This window comes from Cebus imitator, unplaced genomic scaffold, assembly GCF_001604975.1.
Source record: "Cebus imitator isolate Cc_AM_T3 unplaced genomic scaffold, Cebus_imitator-1.0 Scaffold64, whole genome shotgun sequence".
NCBI lineage: Eukaryota > Metazoa > Chordata > Mammalia > Primates > Cebidae > Cebus > Cebus imitator.
In genome coordinates, this window is record NW_016107379.1 from 120,631 (window position 1) to 140,895 (window position 20,265).

A 20,265-nucleotide genomic window follows, 5' to 3' on the forward strand; every position below is an offset into this window, starting at 1 on the left:
ATTTTTAGTAGAGACGGGGTTTCAGCATGTTGACCAGGATGGTCTCGATCTCTTGACCTCGTGATCCACCCGCCTCGGCCTCCCAAAGTGCTGGGATTACAGGCGTGAGCCACTGCGCCCGGCTAAAAAATATTTATCTTTTTTCAAAGAATTTGTATTTCCACTGAATTATTTGGCTTTACAATTCATGAATGCCCCCACTCTTTGAAAATTATTCTTTGTATTAAATCAAACTTCTAACTCAGTGTTAGAATGCATCACCTTGTTAATAAAAATGCTAATTAATCCCAAAACATTTTAAAATCATTTTAATGCAGTTAGAATAGCTTGAGATTGACACCTGATGATTTAAAGTCTTCAGTAGACCCCCTATCATTGTCCTTTTTTTTTTTACCTGCAGCGCTCCTATGGACTATGCGTTAAATTATATTTAATTACTTATTTACTGGTCTTTTATTATATTTAGCAGATGTTTACTGGGACCTACTATGTATCTGGTAATGTTTTAGCCACAAATGTTAGACTTTCTATTCTCAAGGAGTTTGCATTTTCAATCTCCTATCACTAATTTATTTCTACCACCCCCATACCCTAATAAATAAACAAAAAGGCAAAAAAGCAACAATAAAAGTATTCTTTATGCGTAAAAAATTATATAATCTATATTATTTAGAAGTAGACATATTTATGGCATTCATGACTACAGACGTGACTCTCCTGGAAGTCGAGTAGCATACTGAAAATGATTCATATTCATGTCACATGGGAAGTGATTCATTATATGATATCTACAGTGATTCAGAGGAAGAAAATAAATCTTCACTACCTATAAGTGATAAAGCTTATTTCAACTTTTATCAGGCATAGTCATTAAAGAACTAGATTTTGTCAATGTCTGAACTAGTTCCTGAAAATGAATAAAATGCTTTTGGAAGGTGCAATTGCCTCTAATTTAATATCTTTATGTATGACAATACGGTGTGCTAACTAATGTTAGAGAATGATTACTAACATCTGCATTTGGGACCAAATGTGTCTGAAATTGAGTTTCTCAGAAACAGACTCTAGATTCGGAATTTTGCATGCGGGAAGTATATTGAGGTATGCAGCAAAGCCTCAACAAAGGGATGAGGGAAGCAGGAATTGTCAGAGGGAAAGTTGAACCATGATGGAATTCCAAAGGAGGCTTTAGCTAAACCCCAAAAGTAACTCTGGAGCTGGGATAGCCTTTCATAGTTGTCCTGAATTGAGTGAGACAAGGAAGCTAGGGTGTTGTTTCCCCTCATGGATCACTCATTAAATGTGGGCTTCCCCTTATACAGGGGAAAGGTATACCTTAAGCAATGGCAGTTTCTTTTGGCTTGGGGCAGTTATGAGGAGGGACTCACTTGTGAGCTGTCAACAACAAAACCCTGGCTGTGGCAAAATTAGTGTTTCAGTCCTGAAAGAGGAATCTAGGTGATGCAACTACAGCACCTACAACCACAGCACCCAGAACATCCACTAAAAGTCAGGACACCTGGCAGCTAGTCTGATGAAAGTCCCATCTCAGGTGCAATGGCAGACCTTCACAAAGCACCTCAGGCTTGGATTGGCATCCTAGAATGATAAAGTCATGTAATTGCCTCGCTTCTCTCTGCCCTCTATCTTAGCCCTGGGCAGGTCAGTTTCTCAATTCTCGATGGAATTCCTCTAATAATATTCTAGTCTTCCTATACCTTCTCCATACGTCAATATAATTAATCACCTGAAGTGTAAAACCAACCATATTAATCACCTACCTGGTTACTGCAATGGAATATGGCTTCCTAACAATGGAAGACCCTCCACAATAGCATTACAACTTAGCTTTTTCATGTACTTGATGGTCCAGAGAAAACACGAGAGTCACTATTTCCCTCCCATGCACAAGCATACCTTTTGGATTTACCTCTTTTTGTACTCCCGTTTCCCTGACACTGTGTTCTAGGGGTCAAATGCTATCTCCTCTTTTTCTTGCCTTCCATTCTTTTACTAAACAATTCAGGTCAAAGCCATTAGGTGTGCCAAGCACTGAGTGCTAGGATGGAGCAGAGCTACAGTAAAGTAGTCCAAGCAATGTGCCCAAAACCAAACAGGGTGAGAAGAGTGTCCCCATAATACAGGAAAGGACAGTCTAGCATGGAGCATTAGAGACTAAGAAGGGTGAGAAAAAGTGTCCACCTGGGAAGGTGGTGGTCCAGCATGAGAAGTAGAGAAATAAGCCAGGTGAGCAGATGACCTGGGGGTGGGAAGGAGCTGAGGTTTCTGAGCCTAATTAAGATCAGGAAGACAACACAGTCTTTTAGCTGAGTCGAAGTGGATGCTTTGAGCACAGCCGCCCCACAGCCACAGATCCCTGAATCGCCGCATGTGGAAGCCCTGGCCCACTTTGCAGTTTTCTCCCTTTGTCTCATGATACACCAGCTACCTGACTTACCTGATTCAAGAACTGGGAAAAGACGGTACAGAAATGAGGGGTCACAGAATATAAGTCAATGTGGAGCTGAGGAAAGGTAAGAAGCATGACCGGATGCTGAAGAGGAGAAATGCAAGCTTGTTTCCTGATGCTGCTGCTTCTCCGCTGGAGGAAAACCACAAACACCAGGGCACTGTGAATTGGTCTGTTGATGATATTGTCAAGGCATAAATATCAACAATGTGAGTCAACTCCAAGCTACTCAAGCTACCAGGAAACTACTTTCTAGAGAAAAACAGCCCCCACATAGACAACATAATCCAGGCTGGTTTGATTCCAAAATTTGGGTCCTTCTTGGACAGAACTGATTGTAGTCCCATTCAGTTTGAATCTGCTTGGGCACTCACTAACATTGCTTCTGGGACATCAGAACAAACCAAGGCTGTGGTAGATGGAGTTGCCATCCCAGCATTCATTTTTCTGTTGGCATCTCCCCATGCCCACATCAGTGAACAAGCTGTATGGGCTCTAAGAAACTTGCAGGTGATTGTTCAGTTTTCCGAGACTTGGTTATTAAGTACGGTGCAGTTGACCCACTGTTGGCTCTTCTTGCAGTTCCCAATATGTCATCTTTAGCATGTGGTTACTTATGTAATCTTATCTGGACACTTTCAATCCTCTGCTGCAACAAGAATCCTGCACCCCCATTAGATGCTGTTGAGCAGATCCTTGCTACCTTGGTTTGGCTCCTGCATCATGATGATCCAGAAGTACTAGCAGATACCTACTGGGCTATTTCTTACCTTATTGATGGTCCAAATGAAAGAATTGACACAGTCATGAAAGCAAGACTTGTGCCCCAACTTGTGAAGCTTCTAGGAGTTTCTCAATTGTCAACTGTGACTCCTGCACTAAGAGTCATAGGGAATATTGTCTCTCGTACAGATGAACAGACTCAGGTTGTGATTGATGCAGGAGCACTCGCTGTCTTTCCCAACCTGCTCACCAACCCTAACACTAATGTTCAGAAGAAAACTATGTAGACAATGTCAAACATCACAGCTGGCTGTCAGGACCAGATACAGCAAGTTGTGAATCATGGATTAGTCCCATTCCTCATCAATGTTCTCTCTAAGGCAGATTTTAAGACATAAAAGGAAGTTATATGGGCTGTGACCAACTATGTCAGTGGTGGAATAGTTGAACAGATTGTGTACCTCATTTATTGTGGCCTAATAGAACCATTGATGAACCTCTTGACTGCAAAAGATGCCAAGATTATTCTGGTTTTCCTGGATGCCATTTCAAATATCTTTCAGGCTTCTGAGAAACTAGGTGAAAGTGAGACACTTAGTAGAATGCTTGAAGAATGTGGAGGCTTAGACAAAATTGAAGTTCTACAAAACCATGAAAATGGGTCTGTGTAAGCTTTGCTAAGCTTAATTTAGAAGTATTTCTCTGTAGAGAAAAAGGAAGATCAAAATGTTGTGCCAGAAACTACCTCTGAAGGCTATATCTTCCAAGTTCAGGATGGGACTCCTGGAACCTTTAACTTTTGGATCATGTAGCTGAAGTATAAATTGGTTGTGTACTATATTTGGTATTCTGTGTTACTGTTTCTCTACTAAGAACTCTTTTAAAATGTGGTTTGTTATTGTAGCACTTTTTACACTGAAACTATACTTCAGCAGTTCCAACTATACATACTGTATGAAGCTTGTCCTCTGAATGGGTTTTTTATTTCTTTGTGGAATTTCATATCTTGCAGTGTCCTGTAAATAAACATTAAAGTCCACCCTTTACTTAAAAAAATCAGGAGGACTTCTGCATGGGGGAAGTATTTGGAGCCCAAACATGGACCTCCATGCAAGGGGTCATCCCCATGCAGGGTGTCAGAGAATAAACATGGAGAAAGAGGGTCAATACTGGAAGGCAGTAAGCTGTCTCAGAAGGTCAGAGCATGAGAGGAGTGAGTAGGGCTGTTGCAGCAGAGTACAGAGTATAAGAACCCAAGCATTTGAAGAGGAATTCTGGTCATGCAGACAGCCGAGCTGAGGTATGTAAACCCAAGCAGGGTAAGGAGGGCTTCAGAACAGGGAGAAGCTTGTCAAAGGAGTGACTGACTGACTGACACCCAGTATAGTGTGTCATAGCCCAGGTGGGTTGCCTAGGACGCAAACAAGTACAGCATGTCAGAGCCTGAGATGGGGCGGGGGGGAAGGCTTCCACATGGAGGAAAAGAGGGAAAAGTGCATGAAGCCTGAGGTTGCAGGTGGAGATTCAAACAAGAAGAGGAGGATGTCCACCCAGGGTAGAAAGAGGCAGCTCATGACTGGGGTCTGAGCCAGAGTGAAAGTGCGGGATGGTGCTCATGTCAGAATTTAAGCAGAATGAGAGGATCTGTGTTGAAGAGTGCAACAGTGGTGATGAGAAATTGGCTAACTGAGAAGTGTCTTCATCCATTCAGGCTGCTCTAACAAAATACTGTAAACCACATGGCTCACAAACAACAGAAATTTATTTCTCATAGTTCTGAAAGCTGGGGAGTTCAAGATCAAGATGTGAGCAGATTCGGCATCTGGTGAGGACCTTCTTTCTGGTTCACAGGTAGCCATCCTTTCACTGTGTCCTCAGATGGCAGGAAGGACAAGGCAGCTCTCTGGGACCTCTTTTAAAAGGACACTAATCCAATTCACCAGGGCTTCACCTGTATGACCTCCCAAAGGCTCCAGCCCAGATACTACCACATTGGGGATTAGGTTTTAACATGTGAATTTGGGGGGAGATATAAATTTTCAGATGCATAGCAAGGGATTATATCAAAACAGTGTAGATAATGAGAGTGCCATCAGAGAAGAAACCTGTAAATAATGAAATAGAAAAATCTAGAATAAATCCTGTAGTGCTAGCTTGCAATTGGAGACCCCAGTGTGAATTCATGTATATAATTATGGATATAAAAGTGAGTATATGTGCAGATGCAATGGTCCTCGCCCCTTATCTGCAGGAAATATGTGAAATCATGGATAGTACCAAACCCTGTATATACTGGTTTTTCCTGTACATGCATACCTATAATAAAGTTTAATTTATAAATCAGGCATAGTAAGAGATTAAGAACAACTAATAATACAATAGAACAATTATAGCAATTTACAGCAATACAAATAAAACAAGGGTTCCCTGAACACAAGGACTGTGATACCTATACCAGGACAGTAGATCTGGTAATGGAGACAGCTAGTAAGTGACCATCAGGTGGGTAGTATACACAGGGTGGATTTGCTAGACGAAAAGTTGAGTCACCTCCTGAGAGGGATAGTGCAGGGCAGTGTGCGACTTCATCAGGCTGCTCAAAACAGTGTGCAATTTAAAACATATGAATTGTTATTTCTGGAATTTTCTGTTTAATAATTTTCAGACTGCAGTTGACTGTGGGTAAGTGAAACCTCAAAAAGCAAAACCAAACATAAGGGGAGACTTATCTTTGGAAAGATATATATGTAAAACACAGTATACACAGTATATACATATGTGTGTGTACATGTATATGCAAATATGTAGCTCTGTCCACTTAAATAGCCTGAGAACACCAATAGCAATGGGCATACCTGATGTTCATTTCTTGTTTTTAAATGTCACTCTCGAATGAAGCAAACCAGGAATTCTTAAAGATAGGTCTAAATCCAAAGTGAGTCAGGAACAGATGAACTTAGAATATCTTGCCCCAGAAAGTAAGAAGTATTCAAAGAATGATGGGTCATGACCAAAAGATGCAGAAGTCAGATGGAAGAAGCTCCAATCAGAAAAATTTAGGATTATATGAGCACCAAAATGAAACAATTCAATTAGAAAATGAACAAAAGATGTAAACATACATTTCACCAAAGAGGATATACAGATGGCAAATAAACACATAAAAGTCATTCAACTTTGTTAGTCATTAAGAAAAAGCAAATTAAAGCCACAATGAGATATTATTACATGCCTATAAGAATGGCCAAAATAAAAAATAGTGATAACAGTAAATGCTGATGAGAATGTAGAGAAACAGAATATCTCATACATTGCTAGTCGGGATGCAAAATAGTACAGTTGTTCTAGAAAATAGTTTGGCAGTTTCTTTAAAAACTAAAAATGGACTCACCATATGACCCAGCAATTGCATTAGTAGACATTATAGAGAAATTAAACTTAAGTTCATACAAAAACCTCTATATAAATGGTCATAGCAGCTTTATTTATAATATGCTCAAACCAAACATAACCCAATGTCCTTCAGGGAGTGTCTTAGTTCATTTGTGCTGCTATAACAAAATCTGACTGGATAATTGACTAACATATATGTGTGTGTGTGTGTGTGTGTGTGTGTGTGTGTGAATAACAAAATCTGACTGGATAATTAACATATGTATATATGTTAATCAGAGCTGTGAGGAATATATATATATATATATATATATATATATATATATATTCAGAATTTAAGCAGAATGAGAGAATCTGTGTTGGAGAGTGATATATACATATATTCCTCACAGCTCTGAAAACTAGGAAGTCCAAGATCAAAGTACCAACAGATTCAGAGTCTGGTGAGAGTTCTCTGCTTCAGAGATGACCCCTCTTGCTGCATACTTACTTGGCAGAAGGCAGGACAAAAAGGGCTGAACTTGCTCCTCAAACCTTATTATAAGGGAACCTGATCCCATCCCTGAGGAAAGAGCCCTCATGACCTAATCACCTCCCAAATGCCCTACCTCTTAATACCAACACCTTAAAGTTTAAATTCCAACATATGAATTTGGGAGAAACACATGCATTCAAACCCTAGAAGTGGGTAAGTGATTAAAGTGTGCTACATCCATTGCTCAACAATAAAATGAAAAAATTATTGACATGTGCAACAACTTGGGATCCATCTCAAGGGAGGTATGCTGCATAAAAAGCCAATCTCACAAAGTTACATACATTATTATTGCATTCATATGGTGTTCTTGAAATAATATTATAGAAATTGAAATTGAATTAGTGGTTGCTAAGGGTTTGGATTTCAGGGGAGAGGATGTAGGGGTAGTTATAAAGGGGTAATTCAAGGGAGCCAAGTTTAATGGAACAGTTCTGTGTCTTAATTGCATTCATGGTTATATGAAGTTACACAAGTAATAACAATGTAGATAACTTTACACACATGTAAAATTGGGGAAAACTGAGCAAGCTTTGTGGATTGTACTAATGTCACTTTCCAGTTTGGATCTTGCAGTATATTTATGTAAGTGTTACCACTGAGGAAAACTGGATGAAGGATACACAGGGCCTCCCTATATTGTTTTTTGTAATTTCTTTTGTATCTCTCTCTTTTTTTTTAATTGTACTTTGGGCTCTGTTGTATATGTGCACATCCTGCATACTGCAAGATTTTTGCATAGGTACATAGATGCCATGGTAATTTGCTGTCTCCATCCCCCCTACCCATCACCTACATCAGGCATTTCTCCCTCCCCATCCTCCACGCCCCCCGCTATCCCTCCTCTCCCCTCCCCTCCATCTCCCACCTATCCCTGTGAGTGTTGTTCCCTTCCCTGTGCCCAAGTGTTCTCATTGTTCATCACCTGCCTATGAGTGAAAACATGCGGTGTTTGGTTTTCTGTTCTTGTGTCAGTTTGCTGAGAACGATGGTTTCCAGATTCATCCATGTCTCTACAAAGGACACAAACTCATCGTTTTTTATGACTGTGTAGTATTCCATGGTGTAGATGTGCCACATTATCTTCATCCAGCCTATCATTGATGGGCATTTGGATTGGTTCCAGGTCTGTGCTATCATAAACAGCAACAGCACCACAATGAACATACATGTGCATGTGTCTTTACAACAGAATGATTTATAATATTTTGGGTATATACCCAGTAATGGGATTGCTGGGTTGAATGGAATTTCTGTTTCTAGATCCTTGAGGAATCAACACACTGTCTTCCATAATAGTTGAGCTAATTTACACTCCCACCAACAGTGTAAAAGTGTTCCTATTTCTCCACATCCTCTCTAGCATGTTGTCTCCAGATTTTTTAATGATTGCCATTCTAACAGGTGTGAGTTGGTATCTCAATGTGGTTTTCATTTGCATTTCTCTAATGACCAATGACGATGAGCATTTTTTCATATGTTTGTTGGCCACATATATGTCTTCTTTTGAAAAGTGTCTGTTGATATCCTTTGCCCACTTTTGAATGGGTTTGTTTGTTTGTTTCTTGTAAATCTGCTTTAGTTCTTTGTAGGTTCTGAATATTAGCCCTTTGTCAGATGGGTAGATTGCAAAAAATTTTTCCCATTCTGTTGGTTGCTGGTTCATTCTAATGATTGTTTTTTTGTTGTTGTTGTTGTTGTTTTATTGCTGTGCTGAAGCTCTCAAGTTTAATTAGATCCCATTTATCTATTTTGGCTTTTGTTGCCATTGCTTTTGGTGTTCTAGTCATGAAGTCCTTGCCTGTGCCTGTATCCTGAATGGTGTTCCCTAGGTTAACTTCTAGGGTTTTTATGGTGTTAGGTCTTATGTTTAAATCTTTAATATATATGGAGTTAATTTTTGTATAAGGAAGGGGTTCAGTTTCAGCTTCCTGCTGAAAACAGCTTCCTGTTGGCTAGCCAGTTTTCCCAGAAACATTTATTAAACAGGGAATCCTTTCCCCATTGCTTGTTTATATCCAGTTTGTCAAAGAACAGATGGTTGTAGATGTGTGGCATTGCTTCTGAGGCCACTGTTCTGTTCCATTGGTCTATATCTCTGTTTTAATACCAGTACCATGTTGTTTTGAATACTCTAGGCTTGTGTTATAGTTTGAAGTCAGGTAGCATGATGCCTCCAGCTTTGTTCTTTTTGCTTAGGATTGTCTTGGCTATGCAGGCTCTCTTTTGGTTCCATATGAAATTGAAAGTAGTTTTTTCCAGTTCTGTGAAGAAGGTCAGTGGTAGCTTGATTGGGATGGCATTGAATCTATAAATTACTTTGGGCAGTATGGCCATTTTCACAATATTGATTCTTCCCAACCATGAGCATAGAATGTTTTTCCACCTGTTTGTGTCCTTTCTTATTTTCTTGATCAGTGGTTTGTAGTTCTCCTTGAAGAGATCTTTTATATCCTTTGTTAGTTGTATTCCTAGATATTTTATTCTCTTTGTAGCAATTGTAAATGGGAGGTCGCTTATGATTTGGCTTTCTCTTTGTCTGTTGTTGGTGTATAGGAATGCTTGTGATTTCTGCACATTGATTTTGTATCCTGAGACTTTGCCAAAGTTGCTTATCAGCTTCAGGAGGTTTTGGGCTGAGACAATGGGTCTTCTAAATATACAATCATGTCATCTTCAAACAGGGACAATTTGACTTCTTCTTTTCCTAACTGAATGCTCTTTATTTCTTTTTCTTGCCTCATTGCTCTGGCTAGAACCTCCAATACTATATTGAATAAGAGTGGTGAGAGAGGGCATCCTTGTCTACTGCCAGTTTTTAAAGGGAAGGCTTCTAGTTTTTGCCAGTTCAGTACGATATTAACTATGTTAATTCTAAGTTAAATGCTTTAAAAAAATGAATGGTGATAGAAACAGATTATAATCTATTTGGTAAAATAGAAAACCATGAATCCATACTGATATAAATAAATATATAAATAAATTCAAAGTTTCATATAGAACAGAATATTACATAATTTATGTCCCCAAAATATTCATGCATGACAAAGAGAAAAAAATAAGTTTACATTGGATAAGCTTCTCAGACATTACCTTAATCATGTTATCAAAATTGACATCACTAATAATGATACAAAACTCAGTTATGTCCTATTTAATTGGATGTAATAAGAATACAAGATCACTTTAGTAACATTCCTGCTATAGATGTATGAAAAAACATCATGTATACCCAAATTGAAGGCCATTCTACAAAATAACTGACCTGTATTCTTCAATGTATCAAAAAAAAAAGACTGAACAACTGTTTCATATTAAAAAAGACCAAGGCAATATGGCAATTACATGTAATATGTTATTTTGGACTGGATAATTTTGCTCTGAAGAACTTCTTTGGAACAACTGGAAAAATGTCATGGTTACATGAAAGAATTCCTTATTTGATAAAATAACACTGAAATACTTGGACGTGATGAGCCATTATGTCAACAACTCACTCTCAAAAACAGTTCAGGAAAAACATTTCTTTGTACTTTACCTGCAATTTTTCTGCAAATTTAGGATTGTTTCAAAATTTATATAGAAAGAGGAGACTAGGGAGTCATGACAACAAAATGTAGTATGGTATTTTGAATATGATTGTGAAACACAAAAATGCTATTTTAGGGGAAGTTTGGTGAAATTACAATAAAGTGATTTTGTTAATAATGTTAACTAGTGCAAAGACTATTAGAGTAGCATTGCACCAGTGTTAATTTCTTAGTTATAACAAATGTACTATGGTTATGTAATATATTAATGGCAAAAAGAACTCTCTAGTATATTTACAACCTTTTACAACTCATACTGGAACTCTGTAGTGTATTTACAACCCTTTTAAATCTAAAATTATCCTTAAATTAAATTTTTTAAATTTAATACTGTTTAGGCTTCAAGTTCCATTTAATGTAGCCAAAAGACTATTCACCCTGTAGACTTATTTCATATATCCACTCCTCCATATAACTTTTTCAACTCACCATTACTGCTGGTCAGTTTATTATCCCCATTCAATACCCCCAATTTCAGCCATACAAGTTTCTGTTTCATTTACATTAGTGTATTTTCAGATACTTATATCAATCTGTTATTAATTTCTTAAGGGCAAGAACTGTGATTTACTAGAAACATATAATAGAGGCTTTACTAAACATTTGCTAAGCCTTGTTACTGCAGAAGGCTGGAATACTTTTTTGAGTATTTAAATTCTGTCTGAAGATTCTGGAAAGGTCAAAATTCTTATGAAATCTTACCTAATTGCCTCAGTTCACATTGATATTTTATTTATATCTCAATGTATCTTGTAACTATTCTTCTCATAGGTCCTTGAGGCATCTTGACACCACTTGGTTCCTAACCCAATTTTTAAATTCTAGTCATTTTGCTGCTTATCAGTATCCCAGCAGGGGATAGGACAAGTAACAAAGAAAGTAGAAAAGAACTGGCGACTTAAATGGTGGGCCCTGTGGATGAATTCACTAATATTGATACAACTCCCCTCTAGGATGACTTTCTGCATGTTAAAGAAAATTTTAAAATGGACATTTCCTAGACTCACCTAGAGGTAGATTTCATCATGGTTTAGAATCCACCTGAATATACTCATGCCAGATTTTGAATCAGAACCCAGTTACATGAGGGTAGAGGCAGGGTATGGAGTGTCTTTTTTGCTACTTCAGAGGCAGTGCATGGCAAAGCAAGCACCTCCCTTGCCCAGGGTTGGAGTGTGGTTTGGGGGGTTGTTCCTAAAATTCAGTCCTCACTCTCCTTCTTCAGAAATCTAAATGACTCAGTGAGTTATTTATTCTTCTTATTACATTCCTTTCATTTAAATTAGCTAGAATAGATTCCGTTTTGAAAGACATTGACAAGTCCTAAGCTTCTATAATCTCTAGGAACCTTAAATTACTCATTTTACTAGCAGTTATAATTACAATAAAAAGCTATAAATGGAAGGAAAGAGATAAGTAACTGTATTTTTAAATTATCTATGGCATTCACTTGATATTATTCTTTTCCTTTGTGAACTTGGATACCCTGCGGTGGAGGAAGGGAAGTAAAATTATATTTAACAGGAAAAGAAGGAGGAGGAACAGGCAGAGATTCAGTAAACTTCTTTGAGAATTTTTCAAGACAAGTAAAAATCTTTTCAGCTACCTAAACACAGAACACAGAATTAGGGATTTTTAATTAAATAAAAAATCAAAGAATGAGATTGATTGTAGACAGCAAGAGACAGCTCAGAAGGGAGATAAAACGAATTATAGCTAAGAATAATTAAACTTGCAAAGGATATAAGTAATCTTTCAATATCCCACTCCAGATTAAACAAATAAATTGCATATTTATATCTACTTCTAATAGGTTACAATACAGAATAACTTAGAGGAATTTAAATTATAATATAAATATTTATTTTATATGTTGTGATGACATAAAACTTAAAAAATAAAAATAGACACAAATTCAAATAAAAATTTATAGTTTTTTAAAGGTGTTTCTATATACATTGTCTTTTGGATAAACATGTTTTTGGTTTTCAACCTACTATATTTTGATGCTGAGTGCATTAAAAATTTACATTATTCAAAAGCAATAAATGTTTGAGGTGATGAATATCTTAATTACCCTGGTTTGATGATTGTATACTGCATGCATGAACCAAAATATTACCTGTACCCCACAAATATATACAAGTATTTATATCAATTTTAAAAATTTATCAGTATTCAATACTAATTCCTCCTATCCATCATCTTTCTTAAAAGAAACAAACAAATAAAAAGACTGGGTTAGCCTTGGAATTGTACCTAAATGAAGATAGTCTCAGCCAATGCATTCAACTAAGGGAATTCAATTCAATTCAATTCAATTTGGTTATCCTTTTTCCCTTGCCTGAAATCTACCATGGGAGAAGGGCAGTTATCTTAGCTCATTCTAAATTACTATAAAGGAATACCTGAGGCTGGGTAATTTATAAAGAAAAGAAGTTAATTTGGCTCATGGGTATGCAGGCTGTCCAAGAAACACAGCACCAGCATCTGCCTAGCTTCTGGTGAGGGCTTTTGTGTTGCATCAAAACATAGAAGAGAAGGTCAAAGAAGAAGTGAGCACAAGCAAAGAGCATCCAAACCCAAGGGGTGTCCTGGGTTTACAACAACCCACTCTTGCAGAAACAACTCTATTCCCTTGAGAACCAATTCAATCTTAAAAGAGCAAGAACTGAGTATCTGGAGAACAGCACTAAGCATCCATGAGGGAATCTACCCCCAAGACCCAAACACTTTTCACTAAGCCCTACCTCCCAACACCACTGGGGAATCAGATTCCACATGAGATTAGGTGAGGACAAGCAATCCATGTCCAAACCATGGCAACACCCTGTAACTGTGTCTTCATCACTATCAAAAAGAAAAAAAAAATCTCCTTTATTCTAAGTACTAATTTAAAGACTTTGTAGGCAACATAACAGAGATAAAACTTTTTTTGCTTATTTCTAACTTGTTTATATAACATTTTTAACAGTCACAGTTTGTCTGCTCCAAGATATTTAAGCTTTAGATATTTAACTCCTTTTTTAAAATAAAAAAGTTTGAAATGTAATTTTGCTCTTTGGAGTGACTACCATAAGTACTACAATTAAAAAGATTTTTTATATTTTGGAGGCCTTGTGTTTCTCATGGAAACCACTTGATTAGTGCATATCCAACTTTATTTTAACAGCACATATGGCACATAGATTATCTATCCCAGTTTTCTTGGGAAGTTCTTTGCAAGGAGCAGTAGGAAAGTTGTCAATCCCCAAATGGCCAATGGGTTTCATATGTAGCAAATTTGGCTAGCAAAAATACCAACGTAAGTTCAACAATACTGGACCACAAGTGCCTGAGGATATTTTTTAAAGATTAGTAAATCATAAGTTTGCTTTTGAACCTGATCTTTATACAGAGTTAACACTTATTCATCAAACAAAAGGGTCTTTAATTTGAAGAAACTCATTTATACAAATTTTAAAAATTTATTAATCATTTAATGCCTGCTCTCTGCAAAGCACTGATCTATGCTTTTTGGAATAACAAAGTCTAGCAAGTGAGCTACCCTAGTTGGATCTTCTAGTTATTGAGCTAAGCTACATTTAAAAATAACCATAATACCAAGATTGAAATGACATGATGGAGTGTAATAGGAATTCTGAAGAGGAAGAAATCACTTATGGTTGGAGAAATCAGGGTTTATGAAGAATGGGAAATTTAATCTGCATCTTGAAGGATGGGTTTTTAACATTATTACAGGTGAAGGGAAGAAAACACCCTAGAAATAAAAAGCATTACCAACTTCTATCTAACGATGGGTGCTGAAAAGACGGCATCATTATTTGGGATGGGTAGAAGAGCAAGCATATTTTTTTAAAAAAAGTTGCAGCACTTTGATTACCTTCTCACCTCTCACATAGTATTACCTGCATCATAGTCTCAGAATTGTTTTAATCATGTATTTTGTTATGCTTTTTTCCTGTATATCCCCATCATACATTTAACAAGCAGCATGACAACATATTACCTTAAAGTTGATGTAAAGACACTTCTTATGTAAACCATACTTGAAAAAACACCAGTCTTCCTATATCCACCTCCACCCAACCCCATCTGAGGGAACAGAAGCATAGAGCAGTGAATATACAGAGTACCTAATGAGCACAAAAAGAACCTGAATTTCAGTGGAACCCTGAGTATATGAAGGGTGAAATAGAAAATAAAGCTGACAGAACTGGGTAAGGCCCAATCTGTAGGAAACTGTAGGTCAATCCTGCCTACCATCTGTTTCTGAAAGAAAAAAAAAGCCATGCTTATTTGTTCATAAATAGTCTGTGGCTACTTTTGTGCTACAGTAGCAGACCTGGACAGTTGGGGCAGAGATCATGTGGCCCGCAAGTCTAAAATATTTTCCATGTGGCCTTTAATTTTTAAAGTTTACCAAAGCCTACCTTAGATACAAACCTTTTAGTGTGTAAACATTTTATGTAAACAAAATAGAGACAATAATAAATTTAAATGGCAGGGGGTTTTGAGCAGAGCTGTTCTTTTTAAAGGATGATCAGGTTGCTGTGGCAAGACAAATTAGAGAGGAAAGACGAGGAGGAGCTGAGAGCACTTAAAATTATTTTTTAAACGTAAAATTTAATATCATTGTATTGCTTTTTCTTTCATGCTCAGTGAAATATGAAAGCCTGGAAGGATCCAAAATTGTAAATTGAAAAGCAAAATCAGAAGAATGACACCAAAGGTGGAGAGGCAAGGGGATTTCCATGCCTCAGGGAAGTGTGCATATTCTCAACGTCAGCTGCGCCTGAAAAAGCAGTGGAGACTGGGCAGTGGTTGTACATGAAACTGTGGATGGGAAAGCTGAGTCAGAAGAGCACTGGGGAAATCTTTTTGTTGGAACAGTGTCCCACAAGGTCATGACAGTAAATAATGAGCCTGCCACTTCTAAACCAAAGTTTTCAATTCAATCCATAGGGTTTGCCCACAAGAAAGAAAGAAATTTGATTTTAGTAACAGATGCCAATGTGAACTAGATAAATACAAAAGAAAACATATTACTATGCTAAAAGTGTCCCATGGAAACTACAGAGGGGATCATAAAGGACTTGTAGATGAGACTGGAGTCTAATGCAAGACCCCACACCTGACACTGGGAGGACATTTCCTAGAGATGATATGCTGGGAAAATTTCTCAAAAAGTGTCTTCCACAAGAAGGGAGGCCCTTTGTTTATGAAGAGAATGCGTGGGAGAACAAGGTTTATTCTCCAAAAATTCTACTTACAAGCAAGTTTTTTGGGACGTCTCAGTTCCAGGGAGTACAATATCTGTATTGTTTATGCTAATCATACTCCCGTCTCCTCTCTGTCCAAAAGATTTTGGTCTTACATTAACCACATTAGCCTAAGAAAAGGCTGAAAATGACTATAATAATTATTAAAATACTACCGTCAACTTTTTATTTGATAATCTAATGAAACAATAAGAGAAATAAAATGCAGTGCATGGCCCAAGCAACCAACTGCTGTTTTTGAAATTCTGACCTTGACAAATTTGTATTTTAAAGGTGTTCATTAATGATTTCTCTTTTGTGGTACAAATATTAAATATAAATCCAAGAAGCCAAGTAGACACGAGCATCAATATGTAAAGTCTATTGCAGATAAATTCAATGCACCTAGAGGTGGTTAGTTTAAGACTCATTGAATTTCTGATCTTTGAATTAATGCCTTTTTTGCTCATACATGATATAGTACAAGAAGAATCATGTGGCAGTCAAAACAATTAGCTAACCAACTTGATATCTTCACTGTTCATCATTTCCTTGACACTTCTATCAAAAGGGTTTTCCACCCTGAATTGACAGTCAAAACAGAGGGACTTCACATCGAATTTTAAACTGCATTCATGTTAGATGGTATCACAACACAATACCAAACCCATGAGATCAAACAAATAATTTATCTTTTCCCTGATGCAGACTTAAGACGTTTATCATCCCTTTTAACTGGTAATTTTTCTTACAGGAGTAACTTGTAGCCAATAAAATGCATTGACATTCTTTATACATAACTCTATGCTGGGATTTAAACCGAAAGCTAGTTCCATAGGGAAACAAGGCAAAAATTGTTTCTAAGTATTCTCGTTGTGGCTTAATAAGAAATTCAACAGTGCAGACAGAAAAAAAAAAAAGTATATGTCTAAAATAAATTTCTGAAGAAATATAATAAAATATTTGCAATCACCCCTTTGCTAAAAGCTAGGAGCTCTTCCATTCACAGTTTATGAGGTGAGTGGACCCTGCAATTGTGTCTAATATTTAATATTCTTGAACCTAATGATTTGGGAAAAAGCTTTGGGTTTTTGGTGTTTTTTTCTCTCCCTTTCTGTCTCCCTCTTTTTCTAATTTTGCTGACTTGATACCAGATTTATATACATGCATCTCTAAAACATTTGTCTGTGGTTGCATATATGCAGATGAATCACCTCCCATGGAACAATAGACACTGGTGCCTACTTGATGGGGAGAGTGGGGATTGAAAAACTGCCTATCCGGGTGTTGAACGATGAGAACACATGGACACAGGGAGGGGAGCATTACACACTGGGGTCAGTTGGGGGGAAATAGGGGAGGGACAGTGGGGGTGGGGATTTGTGGAGAGATAGCAAGGGGAGAGATGCCAGATATAGGTGATGGGGAGAAGGAGCAAATCACACTGCCACGTGTGTACCTATGCAACAATCTTGCATGTTCCTCACATGTACCCCAAAAGCTAAAATGCAATAAAATAAATAAACGGGAAAAAAAGAAAGAAAGAAAAACTGCCTATCAGGTACTGTGCTCACTACCTGGGCGATCAAATCATTTGTACACCAAACCCCAGCCTCACACGATCTACCCATGAAACAAACCTGCACACATACCCACTGAACCTAAAATAAAAGGTGAAAGAAGAAGACAAAAATCACCTCTCATGCATTAGCCTAAGGATGTGCCTCAGAAAAAAAAAATTTTGCATCCTCTTCAGATTAAACATTTCTTTAGACATTGCTCAACCTGAAGTTCTGTGCTTGGAGTTTCTATAGAAATTAGATCATCTGATTCTCAAAATTACTTTCTGAAAAAGGCATGATCTCTTCTGACTGAAAGAACTGAGTCCCAGAGAATCAAATGTCTTGTACAAGAGTTAGCAAGAACATTGCAAAGCAGGAATTTCAGCACAAGTCTCTTGATGGATGCTGCACGTAGGGTTCCCGCCCCCGCCACCCCAGTCCTCCTTGGCCCTTGCTCTACAGGGTCTTCCCAGGCTGGCTGTCACATTACACTGTCAAAGGCACAGCTTCTCTCAGGAAGCCCTCTTTACATAGCTCTCTGCTTCTAGGATCTAGTCCTTTCTGACCTATTCCCACCCCATTCTTTATAAATCATCTTTCCATTAAATTATCCAGTTTGAATATTTTCCAAGTGTTTCTTCAGGGAATATGATTGGAATAGCCCACCCCTGAACAACAATATTCAACACTCTGCTCACTCCCAATCTTACATCACATTTCTATCATGCTCCTTCTCACTTCCTCTCTCCCCTGCTTCCACTAAAATACCCATTCCTTTGTTTCTTGCTCATAAAGATAAAACAGTCTGATGAAAAATACATTCACACTAATATATTCATGATGTAAACATTCAAGGTATTACCTTTCCTTCTACACCTCTCTAAACTGACCAGCAGTATCTGCATGTATGCTGTCATCACAAATAATATCTAACGGCAGAATTCCAGGCACCTGTTTTAGGTGTCTTAGGATCAGATATTTTTGCTACATAGGTTCAAAAGTCTGTAGGCAAGGTGAGGGATTGTTGTCTATGGCTGAATTTCAAAGCTGCTTTTATAGCACCTAACTCACTCTACTCCTGGGTGATAGAAAGGCATCTAGTAGACACAAATTGAGAAGTAATATGTCAACATTAAACAAGAAAAAAATGGCATGCTTTGGATTGAAAGCTTCAGGAGGACAGATCTTTCTATGTAGAATTTTTATGTATGGTCTCCAAATCTAAGCACATGGGAAATTTACTAAATTATAAAATGAAATAAGATAATATAGTCAAATATTTTTCAATAAACATTATTTATTATTTCACATAATTATATTCTTCATATGTAATATAAATGATGTCATATGTACATTTAAATTAAGTAAAATCGACTCTTAAAAATATAACTACATAAAAATTTCCTGTGGATTTTTTACTAGACACATTGGAGGATTGAAGACTGGATTGTCTGTACATTATCAAATAATAACCCAAATAAAAATATGCTTCCAGACATGTACAGATGGCTGTTTTATAATCACTGAAACTTAAGAAATGATGAAATATGGTTGGCCTTTAGGTTTCCTGGATGAAGTCTATTACAGGATGATTTAGCATCTGAGGATCCAGAGGATGTATAACAAGTGTTATCACCAAAATAATGTTGGATAAAGTCTTCAGCCGAGCAGAAGTAAGAAAGCAGCCTGGGGCCTTGGGAACCTTCTGTCTGGCCTGTGGCACCGTTATCTGCCACAGTATCTAGTCTGTACAGAAACCTTATTTTAATTTCACTTGGGATCCATATGTTTCTGCCGACCTTTCCTTGCAAAGATGACTTTTTTCCCACATTTTGCTATTTTCTGCTTTCTAAGCATGTGGATAATTTTTTTTTAATTCTTTTGGTTTTGTTGAAGTGACATTTCACTAGTTAAGACAAACAAAGCTTCTACCATAAGGGTAGTGATTAAAAGAGCTTGATAGCATCTTCAATGTACACACAATATCATAAAGAATGTCACAGACTGTGTATTCTATATTCTGACACTAGTGCCTATGCTCCCAATGCCATATTTGTTTAATCCAATAGATTAATAATCTTTAGCTTCCTTCTTATCAAAATGAAGTCAAGTTCATTTTAGTCAATTATTGGGCGTTTTTTAATGTACTTACGAAAATAATAGAAAACCATATGGACACATTACTCATTTTTAATCCTTGCAGAAACTGAGTTTTCAGAATTTCATTTAAAATATGGAATGCTTATCAAGAAGGCAAGCTTGGAATCTGATTTGATATAAGAGAAGGCTTTAACCTCACCAACTATATTGAAAAATATAGCTGAAGAATAAGTGTCAGCAGATGGCCTGCATGAAGTCAAAGAGCACACTTCTGTCAGTACAGTTTCAGCACCACTCAGGGATAAAGGTGCCTTAACCAGCTGACATGGGCATTCTGGTTGGTTGGCAAATGCAGCCTCAGAGCGTGCTGGGGGACATCATGCACCATAATTTAATGACATTGGCCATTAAGATCATCCCATAACTGTGCTCTGATTGCATTTCTACTAACCAATTTTAATTTCCCTGGAAACTTTTTTTGACAAGGGAGAGCATGTGAAAACCAGGTGACATCAGTATTTCAGTTTATTTGGCAGCTACACTTCTCACTGAAAATTAATAAAAATTTATCACACCGAGTAATAAAAATAGTTATTCATAACTAAATTATTGTCTCTGTCTTGCTTCTTTA

General features: G+C 37.3%; 1 pseudogene; it reads left to right on the top strand.

Moving 5' to 3' along the window:
- LOC108305501 overlaps positions 1-4,005 on the top strand; it is a 4,458-nt pseudogene extending 453 nt beyond the window's left edge.
- The last annotated feature ends 16,260 nt before the right edge of the window (positions 4,006-20,265 follow it).